Below are 23,261 nucleotides of genomic sequence, written 5' to 3'. Positions count from 1 at the left end.
CTTTCCATAAGGGTTCAAAGCCATCACTATTTTCATTGGCATTAAGAATCTCTATTTTCATAAGTGTTTAGAGCCATTACTCACATAGGTGTTCAGAGCCTCCATTTTCATAAGCGTTCAAAGCCATCACCATTTGCATAGGCGTTCAGAGCCATTATTCGCATAGGCGTTCAGAGCCATCATTTCCATAGGTGTTCAGAGCCTCCATTTCCATAAGCGTTCAGAGCCATTCTTTGATTAGGATTTAGCCACCATTTTCATAGGCGTTTAAAGCCATCATTTTCATAGGTGTTCAAAGTCATCTTTTTCATAGGCGTTCAGAGCCACGATGTTCATAGGTGTTAAGAGCCATCATTTTCATTGGTGTTCAGAGTCATCATTTTCATAGGCATTCAAAGCCATCATTTCCATAGGCGTTCAGAGCCACCACTTCCATAGGCATTCAGAGCCATCATTTGCATAGGAGTTCAAAGCCATCACTTCCATAGGCGTTCAAAGCCACCATTTGTATAAGCATTCAAAGCCATCATTTCCATAGGCGTTTAGAGCCATCATTTTCATAGGCATTCAAAGCCATCATTCCTATAGGCATTCAAAGCCACCATTCCTATAGGCGTTCAGAGCCATCATTCCCATAGGCGTTCAAAGCCACCATTCTCATAGGCGTTCAGAGCCATTATTTACATAGGCGTTCAAAGCCTTTTTCTTTGTTAGGCATTCATAGCCATTCCTTTTCTCATTATTAGCATTCATAGTCATAGTTTCCTAGTGTTTAGAGATGATAGTCTCCATTCTTTGTCCTCATCATTCCATTGTATTTGTCATGTCGGTCAGCCCATTGCTTTGGTTTCCTATAACCTCTTATTTAGGGTATTTCTTATCCTGTGATTGGTTTATCTTGTGGTTTTTCAAGTCATGTGCTAGGACAAAATTTCTAGTATTTTCTTAGTTCTTCGATATAGTTCACTTCATTCTGCTCATTACTCGTATTTCTACTCACATTCCTTACACTCGTTATCTCTACCGAAGAGGGGCATATTTGTAGACCCTCCATTTTGTCCTCTTAGCAGATGTGACACTAGGTGTCTTCCCATACTTCTCTCTTGACTTATCATCATCCCTTGGTGGCTCGTTGACACTTATATAGTTTCATTTTCTAAGCCGCCTTTAGTGACCTTTTGTTGAAGGACTCATTCGAACCTACATTGTGACCTTGGCTACCCTTCGTTCTTAAGTTAGATCCCACTTACACCTAGACCCACTCTGGTTCACGTAGGCCCATTTAGGCTCACTTATATACGCTTGACCCACTTAGGCCTACTTAGTTTTTCCTAGCCTGCCTAGATCACCTTTTAGGCATGTCTTACATGGCTTCCATGACTTGTTTTTGTACGGTTGCATCACTTTTATTTTTTATTTTATTTTATTTTATTTATATTTATTTATTTATTCATTCATTTATTTATTTTATTATTATTTTGGTAATTTAATTTTTTGAAATGTTTCAATATAATTTTTTTAATGAATAAATTTTTGGTAAGCTATTATTATTATTATTATGGTGAATTAAGGTGTCAATATAATATATATAATGGTATGTATGTAAATAGAATTTTTTGGTTAATTTTATTATTATTATTATTTTTCTTTTTGCTTTTTTAAAGTAAAAGTTGATGGGGATTTAATGGGTCTTCTTTTGTATAATGTTCCTCCAACTGTAGCCACTTTGTAGAAAAGGGTTTTTAATTTTTTTTTTTTTTTTTTTTTTTTTTTGTGCATTGGATTTACTATGTATCATCTATCTCTTGTGTGACACCCTTTGACATGGGGAAGTGTTTAGAAAAAGTAAGGAATAGGGCGCTTTGAAAAGAAAAAAACTTGGGAACCAGTGGATTGCATGGGAAAATAGGTTGTTGTTTTGAAAAAAAAACTAGTGGTAAAAATGATGTTTTGAAAATAAGGGAGGCCTCGTTTCCGAAAAGTTTCTTTGCATGGGAAAGAGGTGGAGGCTATTTCAGGTCAGGAGTCTGGAGAAAAGAGAATAATAAATCGACAGAGTAGAAAGGTTTGGAATAGAGGGGAGGTTTTGACATAAAAGAAAAATAAGAAAAAAATAAAAATAAAAAACTGAGATGAGGATTTCGAGAGGAGAAGGGGTAGCTAAGAACCAATATTCCACACAACCGAGAAGAGAAGGGGTAGCTAGAAACCGATATTCCACACACCCGAAGAGAGGTTTTCAAGGTATGCATTTTTCTTTTTCTTTTGTTTCTATTGCTTAATTTGCTTGCCATGTCACCCTTTTTTCTCTTTTATGAAGACCACTTGTTGCCCATTGGAATATAGTTCTAAGCTCATCTCTGTTTTTTTTTTTTTTCCAGCTTTGCTAAGAAAATAATGCGAATATGCAGTCTTTTTTTTTAGTTGTGTGATATTTTTTTGATTTGAACCTCTGCTTGGCCTTGAATCTACCTGTTTTCCTCCCACCAATATGAGCCTGTTGATTATGATATGAAATGTTGGCTATGGTTGGTTCATTCCGTTCCTTTCATTTGTACTCTGTTTTCTTGTTCTTTGTCCCCTATTTCTGATGTCTGGCTATGGGGAACTGGGCACTACAAATATGGAGCATTAAGAGGTTGTGAGTGATCATGGGATGAGGGCCTTTATGGAACATGGGTTTGGGAAGCATTTATGGCAGTTTGATGCATTGAAACCTCCATGGGATTATTGTGTTAGATCATTTTCTTGGCCAAATCTGATGGAATCAAGACCATTGTTTTGATCACAAATGATGGCGGAGGCGAACACGATTTCGATTATGAAGGCTCAGTCTCAATCCACTGCTTCGGGGATCTCTACAGCTAAAGTGGAACAACTCACTTGTTTTCCAAAAATGCTTGATGGCCATGGGTGTCTTCGCCGCTCTGCAAAGATGGGAATTTCTCGTGATTCCATGCACAAGAGGCGCGCCACTGGTGGTTAGAAGAAGGCTTGAAGGAAGAAGTGCAAGTATGAACTTGGTTGCCATCCAGTATACACTAAGCTCTCAAGCAACAAAACAGTAAAGAGAGTACGTGTTAGAGGAGGCAATGTGAAGTGGAGGGCCCTTAGATTGGACACTGGGAATTAATCATAGGGTAACGAGGTTGTCACTCGTAAAACTCGCATTCTTGATGTCGTTTATAATGCTTCAAACAATGAACTTGTCATGACATAAACTCTAATGAAGAGCGCAACTGTTCAGTTGGATGCAACCTCATTTAAGCAGTGGTACCTCCAGCATTATGGGGTAGATATTGGTAGAAAGAAGAAGGCAACAACTAATAAGGAAACTACTGAGGATGGAGAAGCTTCAGATGAGGAAACTAATAAAAGTAGCCATGTCATGAGGAAGCTTGAGAAGTGTCAAGCAGATCGTAAACTTGATCCCCACATTGAGGAGTAGTTCAATTCCAGTAGGTTGCTGACCTGCATTTCCTCTTGTCTCAGTCAATGTGGCGGAGCCAATGGATACATTTTGGAAGGCAAGGAGCTGGAGTTCTACACGAGGAAGATTCAGAGAAAGAAAGGGAAGGGTGCATAATGCCTGAAGTACCGAGGTGATGGGGTGCCCAAAGACGCAAGTGCAGCTATAGCCACCTTCCTTCCCACCTTTGCATTACCATGCACAACCACCCAAACCTTTGTAAACCCTCCACTGAAACCCCATTCTATCAAACCTGAATCTCAACCAAACCACCCCCATTTGAAATGCCATGACAAGCTCACCACCTCCCCATCAATCATGCCCACTGCTAGCCATTGGTTCCATCATCGAACCCACTTCTCTCACTACCCGTAGCTTTACTCAACACCTAACCCTATAAATGCATTTCTCTCACTACCTTTTCCATTCATCCCACTTCCAAACCCATTTTTTTCTCATTACTTCTTCCACTCAAAATTCTTTCCATTCCCTCTCACACGTGTATAACTCCGACACACTTGTAACGATAACCTCGATGCCTTCTTCTGCACCACCATTATTCATAGCCATGCACTGTGTGAACATGCACACAATTACTATGTTCAGAGGCTAACCCAAGTTATTGAACCCAATGCCTTCACATTTTCGTTTGTCCTGAAATTATGCCCGAACAACCTTGAAAAGCGTTACATCCCCAAGTTGTTCAGTCATTTTTATTTTTTTTTGGTCAAGGAAGAGACGTGCATTCTGATAGTGAGCTTCATGTGGCACATGTACTATTTGATAGAATGGAGAAGAGAGATGATGCGTGTTGAAATGTGATGATTGATGGTTATGTTCAAAAACAGGATGTCACATGAGGCATTGGTGCTATTCAGACGGATGTTGAAGACAAAAACAAAGCCTAATGAAGCAATGGTGTTATCTATGCTATCTGCATGTAGGCAACTTAGGACACTAGGAACTAGCAAATGGGTTCATTCTTACACCGAGAACAATGGTGTTCAGTTCAATGTTCATGATGGAAGGACTCTGGATAATATGTATAGTACATGTGGTAATCTAGAAGTTGCTTGCCACGCTTGATGGTATTTTCAATCATTTTTCAAAGCCTGACAAGTTTAAGAGTTTGCAGTCTGTAGCTCAAGGTGTTCTTATAGGTATCGGGTTGCCAATTGAATACCCTGCCAGATTTGAAGGATCACCTGCTAGGCTCCTTGTTATTTCAACTGCTCCAGGAGGTCCGGCAAGTAGATCCGACATTTTGTATAAAGTGAACTATGATAGACAAAATAATAATGGAGAAAAGCGTTTTTTGTCATGGTGAAGGCTTTGTGAGATATGATCCATGTTCCAAGTCACCAAATTCACCCCAAACTTCATTTATACTAAGACTACATGTTTTTATTAGAGGGAATGGTGCGCCGGTAGAGCAACCTAGTGACACCTTGGGCCCCACTCCTATAGGGCCATGCATGGCCACTTTCCTAAGCCCATTTTCAAAGCCCTCGTTCCTGCCAGCATCTCTCTACCTTTGGGACCCTTTCTCTCTCTCTAGCATGACATGCATCACCCTTCCAATGTACCACCTATTGGCCACGTCCCATCCTTTTTATTCTTCATCCTCACATAAATTCTCAAAAATTCAATTTTCAAATTTTTTTTTTATTCCATTTTTTTTAAAAATAATTTTCTAAAATCCAATTTTCAAATTTAATTGTCAAGGCTTCCATTCTCAAATAATTTTCCAAAATCCCAATTCTCAAATTTAATTTTCAAATCATCCATTTTCGATATAATTTTCTAAAATTTAATTTTAAATTTAGTTTACAAAACTTTAATTCTCGAAATTCAATTTTCCAAAATTTAATTATAAATTTAGTTTACAAAAATTTAATTCTCAAAATTCAATTTTTCAAAATTTAATTTTAAATTTAGTTTATAAAACTTTAATTCTCGAAATAATTTTCCAAGATTCCAATTTTTAAATTTACTTTTCCAAAATTCCATTCTCGAAATAATTTTCCAAGATTCCAATTTTTAAATTTAATTTTTCAAAATTTCAATTTTCGAATAATTTTCCAAAATTCCATCCTTGAATAATTTTTCAAAATTCCAATTTTCAAAACTTCATTTTTCAAATAATTTTCAAAAATCTAGTTTTCTTTCAAATAATTTTAATTCCTCTCCAGTTTTCAATTTTTTTTTAATTCTACCACTTTTTATCCTTCATTTAAAGTTTTAAGTCACTAAAACATTTTTTTTTTTTTAAAAAAAGAAACTTGCTACTTTTCCTTTCAGGTAAGTAGTTTCGCTAATTTTCTTTGATTTTTAAAATAATTTTCTATTTTTCTTGATTTTTGATAAGCATTAAGCTAATTTTCATAATTATAGAATAATGGAATTTGTGAGATTAATTCATGCAAAATAAATTGGGCTTTAGTGGGAGCCCAATATTCATAACATTTCTTTTGAAAATAATTTAAGTGAATTGCATGATTTTGATTGGTTTTGTATGAGATATTTTATACTTATCATTGTGCACTAACTTTGTTTCATGATAGTGCTTTATTACCTACTGTCAAAGTACGCTCTCACTCTCACTTTGTTTATTATTTCGTTATCATGACTTGTTTTTTAATAATGATCATTTTGGTATCCATTGATCTCCTAGTTAATTGTCATATCTGCTTCACCTCATTTAGAAGAAACCCATTTTTAGGGGCTTAGAGGGGGTGCTACGGTCTTTACCGTACCTTCCCAATAAGTAACCTGACCCTTGAACCCAAGTTTGGTTTTTCATAGATCGTCTTTTCCAATTAAGGAGTCACACTTAAAGTTTTCTTTCTTATTTTGTTTTTCCTTTAAAAAATAAAGCAAAAATAAGTGGCGACTCCAAGTTTTTTCTAAAAATTATATATTTTCACAAAATAAATAAATAAAAAGTGAGTCACGCCATCGGGTGGGAACGCATCGTGAAAAATATGGGTTCCACACCCTAGATTCAAAAGGATGTTCCAATCCTCAAAAACTGCTAAACATCTTATGTGGCATGCCAAGGATAAAGAATATGATGGTAAACTATGCCACCCATCAGACTCCTCAATGTGGAAACTAGTTGACCATATGTGGCCTGACTTTGCTTATGAACCGAGAAACCTTAGACTAGTACTCTCAACAGATGGTATAAATCCTCATAAGTCTATGAGCAGTAAACATAGTTGTGCATGAAAAGGAAGTTTATGATGCTATCATTATTGATCTTAGGACCACGACAACCTGGTAAAAATATAGATGTTTACTTGAGTCCATTGGTGGATGGCCCTTAAAACTTTGTGGAAACAAGAAGTTGAGACTTATGATGCATAGTTGTGTGAGGTTTTTACTTTAAAGGCCATCATTTTATGGATAATCAATGATTTCCCTGCATATGGAAACTTGGCCAGTTGCACTGTGAAAGGATATTATGCATCTCCAATATGTGGAGAAGGAACATATTCCAAAAGATTAAAGCATGGTAGGAATAACTTGTATATGGGTCACTGACGATTTCTTCCACGTAACCATCCCTATCGGAGACAAAAGAAGGCATTCAATGGTGAACAAGATTTTAGGATTCCTCCTAAAATTTGAGTGGAGAAGAAATACTTGAAAAAGTTGATCTCATTCCTATTTCTTGGGGGAAAATGAAGATAAAATCTCTTGAATCTGATGTGAACACAAATTGTTGAGAAAAAAAAAGTCCATATTTTTTAAGTTAGAATATTGGAAATATATTCATGTCTGTCACAACTTGGATGTTATGCACATCGAAAATAATGTCTATGAGAGTATTATTGGTACTTTGTTTAACATCAGGGAAAAAAAAGGATGGACTTAATGCTCGACTTGATTAAATTAATTCAAGTTAATAGATTAAAATTTATAATAACTAGGATATAGTACGATAGCTTAATTAAATTAATTCAGGTTAATTGGTTATAATTTATAATAACTAGGATATAGTACGACAACTTAATTAAATTAATTTAGGTTAAGAGAATAAAATTTATAATAACTAGGATATAGTACGATAGCTTAATTCAATTAATTAAGGTCAATAGATTAAAATTTATAATAACTAGGATATAGTATGATACCTTAATTAAATTAATTCAGGTTAATTAACTAACATTTATAGCTTAATTAAATTAATTAAGGTTAATAGATTAAAATTTATAATAACTAGGATATAGTATGACAGCTTATTTAAATTAATTCAAGTTAATTAAGTAACATTTCTCATAAGTAGAATATAGTATGATATCTTAATTAAATTAATTAAGGTTAATAGATTAAAATTTATAATAACTAGGATATAGTACGATAGTTTATTTAAATTAATTCAGGTTAATTAACTAACATTTCTCATAAGTATGATATAGTACGATGCCTTAATTAAATTAATTCAGGTTAATTGATTAAAATCTAAACTAAGTAGGATATAGTATGACAACTTAATTAAACTAATTAGGGTGAATTGCATTGAGAAATGTAAATATTATAAATCAAGTCCATAGCTCCACTTTATATTTTGTAAAGTTATGCATAGATCCATTTTAAATGAGTGTAATGATCCACATTAGGCTAACTTTACCTCATGCCTATTATTGATCTATTTAATGTCACCTAATAAAATTAACCAAAAATGGTAAATTTCAACCACCAAGTGTACCATTGTACAAGTTGTTTTTCTACATGTGGCAACCTATTAAAATCTCTAATTACTTCACCAACCAACCACCTATATATGTTAGTAGTTATTTGGAAACCAACATTTTCTAAGGAAGTTGGAGAGTGAACGAGGTGTTCTCTTTGTTGGAGCCTTTCATACAAAAAAACAAATGACCACATTTCTTCAACTAAAGTTGCATCAAACTTGCACTTTCCATTGTCAAGGTATAATCCTTAACTGAATAATGATTTGTTAAACAAAACCAGAATAGCTTTTTCAATGTAACTACCCCCAACCTTCAAATGGATGGGGAAAATATTTTCTGAACCTATATGTAATATATATATATATATATATATATATATATATATATATATATATATATATATTGTTAAAAAAAATGAAGGTTATGCATATCTATAGCACATTCTTAGTAATATTCATCAGTTGACATTTTTCCTTAGCCGGTAGACACTGCAAAGTCAAAACAGTTTCAATATAAAAACCAATAGGTCAACTAGTTTTAAACCGATTGAATTTACCATGTCAACTGGTACTTAACGCCTCTAAAATGAATGACTTATACTTTATAGGTTGACTAGAATTATGCATTTGATTTATACGAAAGTGATACAATCCTTCGTCAAGGTGTCATTCCTATAATTTTGAACATGTTTTCTAAAATGTAGGTGCTACAATTGGAGATGGAAAAAACAATCAAGCAGGAATTTGAAGTGAAACTTGATGATGTGGTCCATGACGATAGATATACTGGCAGGAGTTACCACCATGATGAAAATTGTTTGAAAGAGAAGGTGTTGAAGGGTATTTTGGTTGTAGAAGTCTATAAATTGCAATTCAACTGCATGGATGAGGCTGAAACATTTTACAACTTGTTTGCCAAAGTTACCGGATTTAGTATTCAGAAAGATGATTTGAAACGAGACAAGAATGGATATATAATATCTCGAAAGTGGGTGTGTTCCAAAGAAGGACATCAATCAACAAAGTTTATTCGAAATGACAATCGACAACATGAGCCATGATCTTTGACTATAGTTAGATGTGAAGCTGCATTTCGTATTGGGTTGAATCGAAAAGTTGGAAAGTGGATTGTTAAGGAATTTAGAGGAAAACATAATCATCATTTGGTTAATGCTATGAACACACAATTCCTTTGGTCTTGTTGGACAATAAGTAATCCGGATAAGGCACAAGTTGATGTTATGCATAAAGTTGGTGTTAAAACAACCTAAATTATGCACTATATGGTCTAACAATAAGGAGGACATCAGCATGTTGGTTTCACACAAAAAGATATATACAATCACATTGATGTAATGCGTAGAATTCAAATTAAAGATGGTGATGCAGCAGCGACTTTGGCTTACTTGTGCAGAAAAGCAGAAACACATTCTTCATTTTTTTTATAAATTCAACGTCGATGAAGAAAGTCGACTAGCAAACTTGTTTTGGATTGATTCAATTGCTCGAATGGATTATGCGTATTTTGGAGATGTGCTAGCATTTGATATAACCTATAGGAAAAAAGCTTATAAAAAGCCCCTAGTCGTATTGGTTGGTGTTAATCATCACCACCGAACAGTGTTATTTGGTTGTGCGTTATTCATGGATAAAAGTAATGCTACATATGAATGGGTGTTGGAGACATTTCTTATAGTAATGATGAATAAGAAATCCATTTATGTAGTAATTGATGAGGATAAAGCAATGCGTAAGGCAATTAATAAGGTCTTTTTTTATGCATGTCATCGCATGTGTTCATGGCATTTGCAACGAAATGCATTTATGAATGTGCATATGAAAGACTTTACGAGAACCTTTGTAAGGTGCATGTTCATGTGAGGGAATCCCGAAGAATTTGAAAAGGCTTGGCATAAAATGGTTGAAAAGTTGGGTCTTAATGGGTATCGTTAGGTTACAAAGATTTATGTGAAACGCAAAAGATGGGCTAAGGCGTATTTACGTGGAAATTTCTTTGGAGGGATGAGAAGCACACAAAGGTGTGAGAGTATGAATGCATATCTAAATAGATTATTGAAAATCCATTTGCGGTTGTATGAGTTTGTACAATAATTCGATAGGACTAATGAGAATTTAGAAAAATGAGGTAAAGATAAAGTTCAAGTCGAACAATTCTTCACCCATTCTTTCAACCAAACTAGCCATACTTGAAAATCATGTTGCAAGTGTATACATGAAGGAATCATTCCTTAAATTTCATGAGAATATGAAGAATGCAGAGTTATTCTTTGTGGTAGGGCTTGTAAGCCATGATTCATTACAGGCATACACATTATCTAAGTTTAGACACCCGAACTTTAAATGGGAAGTCCAATTTTGGCTGGATATTGTAACATTAAAATGCTCATGCATGATGTTTGAGTCAATTGGCATCCCTTGTTCCCACATGGTTTTTGTTATGAAAGTAGAACATTTGGAAAAGATTCTTCCTTCATGTATTTTGAAGAGGTGGGCAAAGTTAGCAAAGGCACATCCAAGGTCACCATTGGTGAATGAGATGGAAAACGACATGGATTGGATTGTACGATACGGTTCATTGAGTTCAATGTGCAACAAGCTCTCTTACTACGCGCCATATACGTCATCTTCATTTCTAGAAGCAAATAATGAAATTGAAAATTTAATGGTGAGAATGAAGGAACTCTTTAAGAATATTTTGAGATGGAAGAAATTAGCAGTAGATGGAGCCACAAGTCCTCACCAAGTTCATGATCCAAATATAGTGAAGACTAAAGGAAACCTAGGCAAAGTTACATCAAATATTCAAAAGGGATGACAGTGTAGTCATTGTAAAATAGTACGTCACACAATTCGAAAGTGTCCAAAAACTATAATCCTTCATACTGGCACTCGGCTTGATATGGTATGCAAGATTCATTAAGCATTTGTTGTAAAACTTGTGCTTTTTAGTTGTACTTACATATATAACTAACATAATTGTTTTCATTGCATTATGAGTATAGTGCAGGAAAGTAATTTGTCTTCCCAATGTGACATTGAAATGGAACTGATGCCTTCATCAAAATGTTCAATTGGCATGTTTGCAACCTTAAGTCACGTATAATTGGCTTGTTATATAACATCATAAACTTTGATAACATCTCATTCAAAAGTAATTGACATCACTTAATCTTTTAAAATGCAGGGAATGCAAGCAGAGCATTCGTGTAATGACCCATCTAACATGTATATAGATTTCGGTGCACTAGTCAATGTAACCTCTCCAAATGAACACATTTCAAACATTAACTTTAACTATGCATTACTGAATAATTTTGTTTAAGTCATTGCAATGGAATTGGGCGTATCAATTTTAACCATGGAATTTTCATATGCAAGTAACAGGATTTCAACAATATGAAGAAACTTTTACAACACCATGTGAAGGTGGGAATCCAAACAATACTCCATATGAAAATGATATGCAGGCTTTTTGTTATTCCTTAATGGAGTAAGGGATGGAAGCTATTAAATCAGTATTTCTATCATTTGACGTTATGACTTTGGGTAATATGTACTTTTAAACAATGTATTTAATGATAAGTATGACTTCAAACCCATAGTGAAGTTGTTTGATAGAAATCAGTATCCCCTAGTTTTTTAATTTAATTGATTACAAGTGTTAAATTGATTTATTAAATGGGAAACTGATTCATTTATATCATTTTCAAAATATAGTTGCACATGTGAATATAATTAATGGAAAATGTGGTTAAAGTTTTAACAAAATTACATAAGTTAGAGGCGATCACCATTTTGGGATATCTGCATATGTTTAATGACATGCACTCCACAGTCTCACCTAAGAAAAATATAAGAAAAGCAAAACAACCTATTAAATGGATGTATAATTATAGCTCAAATAAACAATATTCATGTGATATGTATCCATACTAACCCATTATCTTAGATTGGAATCAAAAGTGCCCAATCAATGGAGAATTGGAAGACATCTTTCCTTATTCCATAGAGTTTGAAGAACGTTTGACAAAATTCAACCTAATTTATTTTGAAAGTGTTAATAATTATGCAAGGGATAAATAAAAAAAACAAAAAAAAAAACCATAGTTTGAAAGCATACCACTATTTTGACACTCTTAAACCGAAACTCATCCCGACTCCTTGATTGCAATGAATCTAAAATTTGGGTATGAGAGTTTTGAAAGTCAATGACACAAAGATACCAATGACCGGGGCAATTGTCATGCATTGGAATAAATAGCTATAAAGTTAGAAAAACAATATCTATGAATTGACACACAAAATATCTACTCTATTGTAAGTGAAAAAAATAGGTACTCTAACTTTGCTATATGCAATTAAACATTACAAATAATTACAAACTTTCTCACAATCATCCAATTCACTAATGTACTTACAAATGATGGATGTTTTTCTATCAAAAGAAAGTTGAGAACTCCCACACAAAATCATTTTCTAATAATACAACATAACACGAACATTAGTATATTATACTTAATATATAACTAAACAACAAGAAAAATGTGAGCTTACTGAAAATGTCGTGAGAAGATAGCATCTTATACTTTGCATGCCTATGAATTTCCTCTCAAAATAATTTAACTTTGATGCTTCTAGATTTATTACTGTTGTTAACCAATAACTTTAATAAATTAATTTCATTAATAAAACACTCATTTGATATAAATAAAATAGATACTTACAGCATCTAACAAATTTTGTCTGGGACATAAGCACTCAATATCTCCACATACTCCATGTTCATGATCAAAGTCAACAAGAAGCTCACTACAACAATAATATGATAAAACATTCTTTACACACATGGAAAAATATGGAGGCTAAAACTAAAACAACACATCTATGAATGTTCTAGACACTACAAACCTTGTTAACCATGATTTATTGAAAACATAATCAGCAATAAGATATTGAAGTACATTGAATGATTAAGCATCCACTAGGTCTTCACGAATGGACATGGGGATTGACTAAATTGAAAATAAGACATAATTATTAACTATATATTTTGTGTATAAAAAATAAGAACATAATATTAGACTATTTGTATTATATCTCTAATACTTGACGTTTTCCCATCTTCCTTAAATTGTGTACAAATGGGGAGACTTTGAATTTACTTGGTCTCCTCTCCCTCAATGTACATGTTTTCATGACATGCTCGAGAATACCACATAGTGCTCGTAATGGTTCTTAATATGGAAAATGTCATTAATATATATATATATTTACTATGTAATGGCTAAGTAGTTGTACCGAAAACAATTTTTTTATATTATATATATATATATATATATATATATATATATATATATATATATATACCTTTCCATAACCTTTTCTAGTTCTTTTGATTCAAAGTGGTAAAATATCTACATTTTCGTCGAGAATGATATGCACTTCAATTGATGTAGCACATGCATCTTCATTTTTTCCATTCACATCCTTAGTGCATAACTTGTTAATTGACAAAGTGTCAACATAATGTTCATTTCCTTTTTTATTATCCTTCTCTTCCAAACTTCTCTCTTATGAAAGAATGTCACTTTTCGTTCCCTCCTCGTTCTCTTTGAAAGGTTTTTCTCTTGACCCAAGGAAAAGTCCTTTCAATGTTGTATATTTTTCTTCAAATTCAGTAAAAACATTTTCACTACTACTACTACTTGTAACATGACACAAATCAATTACATATGTCTTTAATTGTTGAAATGTTTTATCCATCTCCATTAAGCTCCCACCATCAACCTAGTGATATATGGGAACTTGATTAATAACATCATATACAAGGGTTCACTACTAATATTTATACTCACTATGAATATTGTAAAACTTACTCATTTAATAACATCTTTGTTTGGATGGATTTCAAATTTCTCATCTTCTTCATTTTCCCCCTCCATTGTCATCTCATTTTGGTCAACACAATCTCTTCTCTCATTTTGTATCACTCATATTTTCACCTACAATATGTTCATCAATATATCACACATATCCTATTTAAAATCACTATACACAAAAATAAATATTAAATGACTTTCGAAACTAAAACTTACATTGTCATTTGCATATCCACTAAGTTTTTTCAATCTTCGTTTCATATCCAGTACTTCATCATCTCCCCAAGCACTAATCCAAGGAAAAGGTCGAGTACATAACAATAAAAATTTCTGTTGGAACGATATATGCTCGTGGTAGAATAACTGCAATTATATTTTACATGGATATATAATTAGTTTACAAAATCTTTTATAACAAATTCGAAATTCACTATGATGTTAATTATGTACAAGGACATTACCATAAAAAACAATAAGCAACCGGAAACCCCACTTTGTTATTTCCTCTTAAACTCTTCGATCCCGTGCACAAGATAAGACAACACAAATTCAACCCAATTCATCTTCTTTATTGAGCCAATGTCCTCAACAAGATATAAGAAAGAACGTTTCATAAAAAGCTTCATTGTTGGGCACAATAATGCACCCAACACAAATAATACAAAACGAACTTTGAAATCGTTTCTACCTTCTTTATCCTCCTTAATTTGATTTTCTAACATCACTAATGGAAATCGCCTCTTTTTATCACAATATTTTTTACATAAATCATTCTTATTGCTAACATCTTTGTTTATGTCAATCTTCAACCCTCTTGCCCTCAATCCCATAATAAATTCAACATCAATCGAGAATAATTTGATACAAGTATTATACAACTCTGACATATAAGTGTTCAAATTGAAATTATCTATCAACAAAGGCATAACCCATGATCAATTTTCCTACATCAAAGTTGCAAAAGGTTACCAAATCCTATTTCTTTTATGACTGTTTTTTGCTTTAGTTTTAATTCTTCAATAACTCTAATCACTTGCTCGAGTGAGCATCAAGTCTGAAGATATAACTAAAAAGATATATAAGCATCAAACATGTTTACATTAATATAATTTGCAACAAATACATAGTGATGAAATTTTTTATTCATTACAAAAAATTTACCTTTGGACCCACACCTTTTTTAAGTGAATATTGTTTTGAACTTTCCTTTGACTTTGCCATGAAATTTTATTTTTCTACCTTTGAAAGTGCATTCCACTTCTTACACAATTTTTTCCTCAACTACATTAATGTGTCACTTACTTCAAATTCAAATTTTAAAATTTGATTATATAAGCCACAAAAGTATTACTCCTTACATCATCATTTATCTTCACTCCTTTATCCTTCTCTTTGATCATGACTAATTGATTGTTACTACAAAACAATTTCAAACAAATATAACTATAACAACCACAAAAAAAATTAAAAATAAAAAAACATATTTTTTTTACATATTTTTATTTTCCCTTACTAGTAATGTATCCAAACTCCAATAGGTCTCTTTGGATTTCTAACAACTTCAACACCATCGCGCTCGCTCCTAAAAATTAAATCAAATCATTTAAGTCAATTTTTATAATATAATTTCAAATATAATAAATCAAATATACTTCCACCACCACATTATCTCAACATAAGTTTTTTTTCACATTTCAATAAATTTTATATTTATATCTTACTACAATCAATCAAATGCCAAGTAAAATAGAAATATCATTACCGCTCCAAAATCCTCACTAAATCTCTCTACATTTTCAATGGTGACAAAATTAGCATAAAAATTATTGTCAATGTTCAATTATGGATCTAACCACATTATTTTTCATTAATGTGATCAATCCATAAATCTAACAAAAAAAATGAAATACAATCGATACAATTTTGTAAAACACATTATCAATACTCACATTTTTTTTCTTGATATAGAACTCCTCAAATAATTACAACACAACCGTCTTTTGATTAACAAAAAATTGTCATTTTTAGCTTTCTTTTTCTTCATACTTTTCACATCTTCTTCTTCCAACTACATCTTCAATTCAAGTCTTCATATCAAAAAGTTTAGAACCCGAAACACCCCCTTACAACTCTTAAACCAAATATGAAATATGAAGAAAATCAGGGATATGGAGAGGACATGGGGGGAGGAGGGGGGATTCCTGAATATCACACACTTTACTTGAAAACCCAAAAACACCTGAAATATGAAAATGAAATATGGACAACAAAGGGGGATACAGAGAAGAGAGAGAGAAGTCGAAAAAATGTCACTCCTACAACAAGAATTTAGTACCCGAAACAACTAGAATATCTCACCCGAAAACACATAACAACATACAAAAACATCCAACAACTCACGAAGACAACCGAAAACACCAAAAAATACAAAAATATCTGAAAACACAACACTTTTTAATCTTCTAAAAACACCCGAAATGCACGGATCATATATGGAGAAGAGGGGAGGCTTAAAAAACATAGAGATATAGAGATGAGTGGGGGATGAGTATGGAGAAGAGAGGAAAATAAATGGGGAGATGAAGGCCATTCTCCAAGTACCCGATTTCAACCGGGATTTTTTATTTTTATTTTTTAACTTATCATTTGGACGGTTGAGATGAAATCTTTTCCATCCAATAGCTCAAATAAAATGAGGCATGATACCTCCGAAGATACTGTAGAATTTTCATTATTATTATTATTATTTAATTCAAAGCATGGATGTTAAATTGGCAAAACTTCATTATTTTTTAGGTGCTAAATTTTTAATAAATTAATAAATAATGAGGATGATCACAACTTTTAAAATGCAATTTAACAAAATAACTTACAGCCTGTTTGATATTGATTCTAGGAAACGCTTTTAATATTTCTAATACTTAAATTTTTTTATCATTTAAGTATTAAAAATGCTATAAACTCTTTCTAAAATCACTCCCTAACATACTCTTAAAGATAAAGCAGACATGCTTTTTAGGTTTTAAAGATATAGGCCCATTACAAGAAATATTTGTATCAAAAGGATGATAACCTCCCTTTTAAGAAAGTTTAAGTAAGAGATAAATATTAAAACATTGAGTCTTTGCTTTTTGTATTTAAAAAAAAAATGGAGGTTATTTTGGGCATATTGATTGAGAATTAAAATTGCCTAAGCAAAATTCAAGATATACTCCATGTTCACATTTTTTACATTCCAAATCTCATAATCTAAATCCCATAACATAACATAATATTAACTTAATTAAAAAAATTAAAAATAAATGCAATCAAATCACATAACATAGCGTAACCAAGAGGTCAATTAAGTCACATTGTTCACATTCCATGTTTTAACAAATTCATGACATATTCCTTTTCCTCTTGTTAGCCATGTGAAAAACATTCTCGACAAGTCATATTTAATTGCTCATAGGCAAGTGGTTTAAGGAAAAGTAGGAAAAGTTGGTTTCTTAGAGACCTTCAATTTTCTTAGCTCATCCTTACATTATTGAGCTTGCAATTCAACAACATCTTTATCATTTTAAGGTACATTAGTCAACCCATCATACTACTAATGGTTCAATTCATCTCCTTTACACTCAATACCTTTTCCTTTACAATAATAATGAAATAATCGGTTATTGAATGAATTATTTGGAAAAGTCTTTTGTGTCCTCATGTCTTGGCTTTCCATGTTCACATCACCACTCCTAACTCTGCTCATTTACTATATTTTCTCTTATAATATTTTCATCCATGCTTGCATCCCCCCTCATTTCCTCCTTATTATCATTAGTACCAACATTTAAACTAATGACAAGTTTTTTTCCATATATTTCACCCAATGCATAGTAGTATGGAAATGGTATACCATATAATCCACCTGTATTTAACATCATTCAGTCATCATCCTATCTGAACCAACTTATAGGTAACATCTCAAATAAAGCCTAATATTTTATTTTCAATGTTTTTCACCCTTGATTCTATACATGGTGAAGCTTTCAAACCACATCCAAGCATTTTGGTTTCCATCATAGCCTCTATTTGGACTAGATACCCATTTCTAAATCAAGATACCACCTAGAAATTTTGGTATAGCACTTGTAATGATTCAACCAAGGCAACATCCTCCATGGATGTCCAATAGTGTTTATTCATCTTTCTTCCTCTTTATGTAAGTTTGGGATTTGAAGTTACTTTATACATGCTAAGAAAAAAATCAACATAAAGGTCTTAAAAACAATAACTAAAAAGATAAGTCCAACATTGATTATAAAAATATTTGCCACAAAATACAAATTCACATATTAAACAACATAAACCAATAATGAACAATTAGGGACTTTTAACCCATTTCTTCTAATCATTCCTCTCTAAGAACTCAACCGTTGCCTTCTAAGCCTTCCCATCTAGGTAGGACATAAATGAATTGCATGTCTTGAAATCAAACACTTAATACATTGATAGCATTTTCATTTCTCCTTGTTCAGCATTTTAGTTTGCAAGTATGCATATAAAATAGTTGTCTATTAAATTTTACATACATTAACCATTCCTATATTGAGTCCATTGATTTTGTAGGTTGTTCAAGTTTTTTCCAAAAGCTTTTAACATCAAATCATTGCTTTCAAACTCCTCTATGAGGACATTCTATGTCCCTTGTAGTTGACCTTCAATTTTTGAAATGCAAGACCATATACATAAGTCAAACCATGTAAGTGTTCAAACTATTAAAAAACTCCCTTAGTATATCATAAGCCTCTAACATAGTTTTTCTTTTTTCCCCCTTAAAAATGCATGCATATGCTAAGCATGAAACACATACAACAAGTATTGTTTGAAGGATGATAAGTAACATGTTCAATACAACTATTTTATTCATTTTCATCATACTTAAACGAGCCATTTTCTACATGATATAAAAGTTTTTATAATATAAATATAAGGTGAATCATTTATGAATATCTGCAAAATAATTATTATTATTATATCATCAATGATATATTTTGATCTTTTTTTAATAAAAGGATTAGGCCAGTTATAGCAGCCAAATAATCTTGAATCTTCTCCTACGAGCCATTATCTAAATCATCCATCAAGCGAATAGCAATAAAACCTAGAATTACAACTTAAATCATATGTTTAATTAGGCACTCGTAAATTCATTATTTTCCCCATCAAAAACACCAACATATTTAGCCTAGAACCAAAGTAAATAATTTAAAACTTAGCAAACCCTTAAAACCACCTCTAATGTAATGAATTTGATTCATCATACTAAATTATTAAAATAAAATTAAACAAAGCATGTTTAGTTTAATAACTAGAAATCAAATTTCCCAAATTTTTTTTAAAAAAAAAGCCACATTTAGCCAAACAAAAATTCCATAACATAGAGAGCTCTATCCAAGAGAATCATTGACTAAAAACAAGAGGAAGACAAATTCGTTCTATTTTTCGAGGACGCAAACAAAAATCCTCACTTCCTTGACAATCATAGTGTCATGAAAGACAATATGAAATAAAAGAAAACTTTTTTCTTGAAACCAAAAATTTATTAATCTTTCATTTCCTCGTTTTTCTTGTAATCTAAGTCAAAGATTGGAGAAGGGAAAAGATAAAAAAAATAAATCTCATATTAGGATTGGTTGAAATGGATTAGGGTTACAAAAGGACGATGAAGGTGAGGATAAACCTACATCTCCTTTATTGTAAGTGTGACTGATAGAGAGGTGATGCTCTGAGGGCAAATTAGCAACCCAAACAAAAGTTCAATTCCTCATATGACTTAGAATTGATTGCCAAACTTTTTAGAGAGAAACTCATTCTTTGTTTTGGAGGATCAGCCAACGAATACGCTCTTTCACAACTGCGCAAACACAGGAATGAAAGAGAAAGAAAATGTGCTCTTAGAACACCTAATGTCAATGTAGAATGTCACAAATATCCATTTTGTTTTTCTTTTTCATAGGCAAAACAAAAATAATATTAATAATGCCTGAACAAGAAAGGGTCACAACAAAGTAAATGGATATGCAAAGGGTACCAAACCTGTGAAGAAAATGATAAAGTAGCAAAAAACACCTCTCCCACATGAAAAAGCGTCCTACCAATCAACAAACTTTAATGTAAGGATTGAGCTTTCATCTAAAAACTTCCTACCTAAAGCTAAAGAGAACGCAACAATGAGTTCTTGAAAACATGAATCACTTGTTCCATATTTTCAAACATTCTACTATTCCTCTCCTTCCAAAAACAGTGACACATGCATTCATGATAACTAAGACAATTTTTGAGAACTAGAGAAACTTTTTATGGTTTATATTTGCAATCTTAGGAAACTTTTTGTAATTTATATGTACAATACTCTCATTCATGTACCCTCTTTTATTCCTCATCATTTTTATAGGCCTTGTTGTTTCTTGCAAACTTATATCTCTATCCTTTTTGAGAACCATATCCATTCTTCTCACCAATATTCAGGTAGGGCATGGTTCTATTACCTTAATTTTCTCCACACCAAGAACTTGTTTCAATCATATTCATAGATATGTGAATCTTTGAAGACTGTTCAACTGTAGTGAAGTGGTAAGCCTGGTAAGTCCAACTAGAAGAAAGTACTATCTTTAAACATCAAATCTTAACTTTTGACTTCTAAAAATATTTCTATGAACAAAAGGGTTTTGAAAACATTTTCTAGACAAAAATTAACTTACAAAATCATCTTAAAAAATAGCATAACAATCCATAACCAAGCATATCAGCTCTCAATACACATTAATAACAAAAATACAAAAACCAACTTAGAATACGAGTCACAACAAAACTATCACCATAAGAAAATAACAAACACACATCATTACAAGGAGTAAAGACTAACTCAATAAACAATAAGCTAGAGTGAACTATAAATGCCAAAATGAAATAATCAATTTACAAACTAAATTTACAAGTGATATTATTTATTACACAAGTCTAATTATACTAATAGTAAAACAGGTAGAGTTTCTTAACCATGTCTTTTCAAACCATTGCTAAAACAAATTTAAAAAGAAAGACTATAAATGATGGAAATTTTAAAAAAAATCTCATTCACATCCATGATGGAGATTTTTAAGAGTACTGAATCTATCATGTGGTGACTTGCAATTCATCCTAAAACATCTTCGATAGCTACCTCAAGTTGTGTAGTCTTCCTTGAGACGATATAAAAGTAGCCAACTCCAACATATCTCAACTTTGTGTTAGTAAGTCCCTTGAGAAGATAGTTTGATGTCGATCTCAACTTTGTGTCAATAAGTTCCTTGAGAAGATAGTTTGATGTCGGGTTTAGGGTTTAGGGTTTAGAAAATCACTAGTGGTCTCACTTAAAACCCAATCTACTAGACAAAGATTCAATGAGAAGCCACCATTCTTGAGACCAATTTAGAAAATCAGTTTGAAATTTATCATTCCATTGGAAAAACCAAGAATGGTCAAAAGGTCTAAAGAAAAAGGTATAAATCCAAGCATCAATGAAATCATGATAATCATATGAACTTGGTTTGAAATTTTGAGAAAACATTTTGTGGGTATTAGGAGCTTAGTTTGAAGCAATTACTTGAGCAAGGGTTTGAGAAGGCTTAGGAATATTTCCTAAGACTAGGGTTTAGGGTTTATAGGGTTTAGGGTCTTTTGACTATGTGCATTTATAAGCCTTGAAGACAATATTAAAATGAAATTATGACTAAACCTACAATGAAGACCACTAATAAATATTAAAATAACATAAGAAGTAATTCTTAGACCAAAGTTATGAAGATAACAAAAAATTATCAAAATAATACATGAAGTTCTTCTTGTACCAAAGTTATAAGGTATCACGAAATTCAGAGAGAGGTTAATAAAGAAAATACTTAAACATGAAATAACACCATTAGATAGTTTATTTTTTGTATTTTTCATCTTTCCCAAGAGAGCCATTGAGAGAAATGCACTTCAACTTCACTACACTTTCAAACAAAATATTCAAACCATAAAGTGAATTTCCTAATTAGAATTGAATATGCATAACTTTTCCGACTCCACTCATGTCATTGAACCTTTGCCATTATCACCCAACCTAAATCATAAAATAAACCAAAAAAAAGTCCATTTTATCTTGCTAAGAATAATTGCATATTTGCACATAAAACCAAAAATAAATAAAAATAAAAATTCAAATATTCAAAAAAGAAAAATGGAAAAGCACATTAATTAACACTAACAAGTATTCCTATCATTGTTCTTATATCATATATTAAAGGTCTTTGGGTTGGCTCTTTTTCAACATTTAAACTTTAACTCAACCTCTTTCAATGAAGGCAAACATTAGCGAACTATAATTGCTTAATATCATTTTTTTTTATATGGATCTTGCTACGCCATTAAATTATTCACACAAAATCATTAAAATTCATGATTCACATAGAAGAATGCTACTAGAGCAGTTTCATATGCTAAAATATTCTTTGTTCATACCGAGTCTTTTCTTTTAGAGTAAACGCCTAAGCTCAGTTTCTTGTTATATTACCAAAATCTACATAACACCACCAAATTTTTTCCAAAAATAATCAAATAATCTTTACGTTAAAAAACTCATCTCAACTAGCATGCAATTAATCATCAATTTAACTTTAAGAGAGCCAAAGATAAACAAACATCAAGACTTGCAAGTTCTCAAGTTTGAGTAAATTATAAGACAACAAGTAAATCAAATAAATTATAAGGAAAAAGAATCATCTTAACCCAAAAGAGTGATCATACATATCAAATATGTTATTTAAGGGAGGCTCAAGGCATTGTTATTGGTTCAACTGATTTTTTTTTTTTTTTTCAACTCTTTTGGGGGAATGCAAAAATTCTCTATCCCCAACTGCACCAAACTTTTTTTTTTAAAAGAAATAATTTTCCCAACAATTTATAGACCAAGAATCTTCATTTTCTTTCAATTAACTAAACCAACAAAAATAGAGTAGTGCATTTGGCTTCTTAATAATACAAACAAAAAAAAATATTATCATAGAAAGCCAAATTCATTAATTTTTCATAATGGTAAGGAAATAGAGGACCGTTTGGTTTCTAGAAAAAAAAAAAAAAAAAAGTAAGAAAACAAAAGGAAAAAAATGGAATATTCATATAATCTTCAAAA

General features: G+C 32.0%; 1 pseudogene; it reads left to right on the top strand.

Annotated features, from left to right (window-relative positions):
• The first annotated feature begins 2,935 nt into the window (after positions 1-2,935).
• Positions 2,936-3,586, top strand: LOC117906886 (annotated as a pseudogene).
• The last annotated feature ends 19,675 nt before the right edge of the window (positions 3,587-23,261 follow it).

Source organism: Vitis riparia, chromosome 2 (genome assembly GCF_004353265.1).
Source record: "Vitis riparia cultivar Riparia Gloire de Montpellier isolate 1030 chromosome 2, EGFV_Vit.rip_1.0, whole genome shotgun sequence".
Classification (NCBI taxonomy): domain Eukaryota; kingdom Viridiplantae; phylum Streptophyta; class Magnoliopsida; order Vitales; family Vitaceae; genus Vitis; species Vitis riparia.
The sequence above is the reverse complement of the archived record's forward strand: the minus strand, read 5'-3'. Positions and strand labels throughout refer to the sequence as shown.